The sequence below is a fragment of the Nannospalax galili genome, unplaced genomic scaffold (genome assembly GCF_000622305.1).
Source record: "Nannospalax galili isolate Female #2095 unplaced genomic scaffold, S.galili_v1.0 scaffold989, whole genome shotgun sequence".
In the NCBI taxonomy this organism is placed as follows: Eukaryota; Metazoa; Chordata; class Mammalia; order Rodentia; family Spalacidae; genus Nannospalax; species Nannospalax galili.
In genome coordinates this window covers 360,836-366,030 of record NW_008359507.1, presented here as the reverse complement: position 1 = coordinate 366,030, position 5,195 = coordinate 360,836, and the positions used below count along the sequence as shown (strand labels likewise).

Here is a 5,195-nt window from a genome sequence, read left to right as displayed (position 1 = left end):
AGGCAGTAACATTAGCTAACTTGTAATTTTTCTTCTTAGCTGGGAAGTAGACTGAAATGGAAAGAAAAACCAAGGACTTGAATAGTAAGTAGATAATTACATAACCAAACCCTGATACAGGGCACATACAGCCTTATACAGATAATTACATAACCAACCCTCATACAGGGCACATACAGGGCACATATGGAAAGAAAAACCAAGGACTTGAATAGTAAGTAGATAATTACATAACCAACCCTCATACAGGGCACATACAGGGCACACACATAGCTCTAACCTGGTGGAACACAGAACCAGGAGCCCCCAGAGTCCCACACAAACTGGCCAGCTTCCATTGATTTTGTGTGCTTTCTTCCCCATCCTCAGCCTGGCTACTCTTGTTACCTCTTCAGTGACACAGGTGCCAAAGCCCAGTACAGGAATGAAGTGGCCATCATTTAGTTCTACTTGATGTCTGGAATTCATTGTCTGTCACTCCTCTGTCTTAGCTGTTGCTGTTCTGCCTCCCACAGGCAGTGAACAAATGCTAATTATAGCTTCAAATGCATGACTCATCAGTAGTCAGTCACCGAAGGCAGAGAGTTGAGATATCATTCTAGTTGTGAGGGAAGAATTGGCACAGTCCACTTATTTTATGTGAAAGAGAATTTGGAAGAAAATTCCTATATAATGATCCCAAAGCATATTTTTTTCAGTAAATGTTGTCCTAAGAATACTTCATATATTATTTATTACGAGGGACTGAATAATTGTTACTATTTTTAGAGTAGAAAACCCCAGATGCCTACTTTCTTAGTTTTTTTGTTATAATGAAGACCCTTGTTATTCATACATTATTTGAAACAATGAACTGTCTTAAAAACCCAGGACATAAACACAGACTCAGGAGTTAAAATGGAAGGAAAATAAGTCTTTTAATTGCTCACTAGACAAACATATTGTACCTTCTCTGTTTGTATTGTGGTTAAAATATCCAGGACTGGCTGGAGTGTCATATACTGTACATTCTCCCAACAACCTGCAGTGTGAGCCCTGCTCTTTTCCATTTTTATTTAACTAATTTTTCTAAAAAGAGCATCTACAAAAATCTTAAGTTGTTTTCTAGATACAGTGGCCCTGGTTGATGTGAAGGTGGCAAGGGTGTCCTGCTCACTTACTCCACTTTCTGTTTTTGTGTCTCCTTCCTTTCTCTGCAGATTTGATATGCTCTACTCTTTCTGTACTTTATGATTCTGGGAGAAATAAAGAATTGGAGAAGGAGAAATCATATTCTCTCGCATAGAGCATTTTGGAGCTTAAGGTTGAAGTTTAAAGAACACAGAACATGATAAAAAGATACATCAGTCATAAAATGCTGTATAACTAAACATATTTATTCATAGGCAGAAAATTATCACATTCTGAAAAGTTAAAGTCAAAAGAGGTCTTGTATATTTAAAATACTGGTGTTGTTCCGATCCACGTTACCACCGAGAACAATTTTGTCATGTCTATGAGCAAATTTCTAGACTGTCAGTTCTGAACAATGAATGACTCACCTCTACATTGTGGAAATAAATTCTGATCACAAATTCACATGGGTAATATGTAAGGATAGCTTTTCGTTTTCTTGTGATCAACAGCATGTCAAACATCTTCACTCTTAGCAATATTAGGAGAGAATTCTATGTCACAGGTTAGAACTAACGCCTTTAGTATTCACTCTGATAATTGCAATTTCCAAGGAGATCCCCACTTTCCCAAGCTGTTTTGTCAGTTCAGAACTACCTGCTTTATGTGTGGTGACCATCTGTGACCATCGATCTTTCTCTGTGAGTTTAGTGACAAGTAGAAAAAACATGGTTCCTACCTGAATAGGTCAACATCCAAATGGGGTTGTATGAGAGCAAGGAATTGAGAAAGCTTTACGCTGGAGGGGACGGCAAAGACGGAGCGGTAACACATAAGCACAAATATACCATCATTCACATTCTGAGTAGCTGGAGTGCACTGAAGCTTTAGTGCTATTTCTTTATTTGATCATGATGTTTCTGAACCTGCTCTATTAAAACTGGCATTCTAAATATAACAGGGAAAGTAGTCAAGTCTGTCATGAAAATCTTTTCAACAAAGAATATACCTAAGCTAGTCTGGTGAGTTATGGACAGTTTTAAGGACTTGAGAACAATAATTCCTTAAGTCTTTCAAAAGAATTACTGATTCATTTTGTGAGGCCAGATCATCCTGATATTAAGCCAGACACAGAGCTGATATAAATAAAAACCAGGACAGTATTCTTTACACAGACTGATGTGAAAAACACCCAACAAAATACAGGTGTTGAGAATTAAGAATCATATAAAAAGTGAAAATAATGGTTGGTGAGACTTGTTCCAAGAATCCAAGTGTGATTCTATATACAAAATTGAGCCAATGTAATATACTTTGGGGAAAAAAACATGGTCTTTTCAACTGAGGCAGCAAAATACGTTGTGAAATTTAACTTTCAGGCAGGAAATATTAAGCAAAATAGGGACAGAAGAAACTACCTCATCATAATGAAGATACCCTTCATTATGAAGTGGTTGATTCAGTGTCCACTGGAGGTCTTGCAATCTGTTCTCTATAAATGTTTAACATTACATTATATGTGTGGAAAATAATCAGCCTACATTTGATCATTGGATATGTTTTAGTGTTTAAAACAATACCCTTCTGGAGGAAGGTTAATTTTTGCTCAGAAGGCTAAATATAAAATGTTATAAGATCATTCTACTCTTAGGTATGTATCCAGATGATCTCAGAGCATGACATTAAAGAGATATTTGCATGGCAGTGTTCAGAGCAGCCTTATTCAATAAATCCACACTAATTGGAGACAATCAACATCAGGATAACACAGATGAAAAAAATAAGCAAACTTATGGTATACATGCAGTAGTATTCACCCTTAGAAAAGAAAGAAATTCAGGTATCATATAAAAACATGGATAAACATATGAGACATTTTTTCCTAAATTTGAACGTTTTTATGGATACACAATTATATAGAAAAATAGGCTCCATTTCCACGGGAGGCGATATCATACATGCATACAGTAAAATGCTTTGATGAACTAGACCCCCATATTGCACTAACTTGTCACCTTGCTCACCTTTCCCCTGCCCAAATCACTTTCCTCTTATCTAGTCATCTCCCTCAAATGGCCGTGGCATCTCCCCGGCCCTGGAGTCCATATACAAGAGTAACATCTGACTCTTTTTGAGTCTGACTTACTTTGCTTATTTCTACAGATCAAATTCAATTTTCATCCTATTACTAATGATTTTACTTCTTAAAACAGAAAAAAACATCCTGTTATTCATATGGAGTAGCCATGAAACCTCAATAGCCTCAACAAACTCAGAAAACAGTATGTGTGGGTGTTCCCACTTCTTTGTTTCAAAATTTACCACAAAGTGGTAGTAATCGAAATAGTATGATAGTGTAATAAAGATGCAGAACTCTAAATCATAAAATGGAAAAACCCAGAAATAAACTCTCACACATGTGGCATTATGATGTTTGACAATGGTGCCAGCAAAATTCAGCAAAGAGGAATCATCTTTCAGAAAATGGTGCTGGGAAATCTTGACATCTACATACAAAACAGTGAACTCGAACTGCCTTCTAGCCTATATAAAAATTGTCTTTAAATGAATGAAAGGCCTAAGTGTAGGAGCAAAGCCTTTAAACCCCGTGAAAGAAAAATAAGGATAATTCTTAGTATAACTAGATTAGATTATGATTTCTTGGTTATGCCATTGAAATCAGGCAACAAAAGGAAAAACAGGTAAATCTGATTCCATCCAAACTTAAAACTTAGGCAACGTGGTGGTGCACTCCTTTAATCTCAGCACTTGAGAGGCAGAGGCAGGGGATGTTTGTGAGATCAAGCCTGCCTGTTCTACACAGCGAGTTCCAGGCCAGCTGTGGCTACAGGGAAATCCTGTCTCAACAAACAAACACAAAACCTACAGCAAAAACAAAGCAAAATAAAAACATTAAAAGTTACTACACCAAAGGAAAAATACCTCCCCTATGAGTTGTTCATCACAAGGCGTGGGGGTGGGGTCCCAGAAGTCTTTGAACAGTACAGGTGATTGCTGTTGCTTCTGGTTGCCCACCAGAGCTGGATGGCAAGATCTTATGCTTTGGTCACAGGACATTAGAGAAATCTAGTTGGAGGTGAGCCGGAAGATTCCTCCCTACTGGTTAGCCTTCATAGTGCCAAAAGGTGCTATGGGGAGAAAAGTTGTAAATAGTCTTATCCAACTTTGAATCCTGCAACTACAATAATGACCTGCCAGAAAAGATGTGCCCTTTAGTGCAATAGTAGCACATCTGATTACTTGCTTTCTGATTGAATTTGAGGCCTGTTCCATAGCTCATGCCTAGGTTTGTAAACCTGGTCAAGAGCCCATAGCTGGGGAGGTCAAAGGTCAAGGTGTGTGTGTGGGGGGCGGGGAATGTATTGCTAGTGTTTTGGTACATGGTCATGTCCCAAACTGGCTTCCAAATACTCATGTTTATACCCATAAATTGGTATTGTTTCCAGCCTTCATCAAAGGAGTTTCTAACTGTAACTGGTGGGAGTTAATTCACAAACCCATAACTAGTCCAAAAGCTCTGAGCATAAGTGATAGCAGAGGTCTTGGCCCTAAATGGGATGGCTTTATTATCCACCCCCAAGGCTCAGGAAACATCATAGAAGAGGAGGCAGAAAAAAAAGTAAGAGGTCGAGGTTGGTCAGATTAGCATCAAAAATAAGACTTCTGGACCTAACACCCATTTTGCTCATAAACTCATCGCAGCGATGGTTTTCTGTACAAGACCTGTAGATGATTGGCCCCATCAACATTTTATCACAGATGAGAGAGGGGCCCATGAGGCCCATCCCTCTCTGAGGGACTATTGGCAATTAACATTTGTTGGGGGAGAGAGTGGTGTAGCTACTGATAAGTTGCCCTTGCTCCTATAAATAACCTCCCATCCATGCTTGGGCAAGAAACTCTAATTAGTCATGGTGGTCACACCCAGAAAAGAGACGTGGAAAGCGGAGGGGAGATTTGTTGAGAAGAAAGGTTTCAAAAGATGAAGGAAGGGGGTTAGAAAGGGGAATTGGGGGTGTGGAAAAAAACTAAAATTCATTATATAAATGTATTTTGGAAAT

At 38.4% G+C, this 5,195-nt stretch overlaps 1 pseudogene; it reads right to left on the bottom strand.

The window, feature by feature from the left end:
• LOC103725888 overlaps positions 1–468 on the bottom strand; it is a 32,641-nt pseudogene extending 32,173 nt beyond the window's left edge.
• Positions 469–5,195: the final 4,727 nt, after the last annotated feature.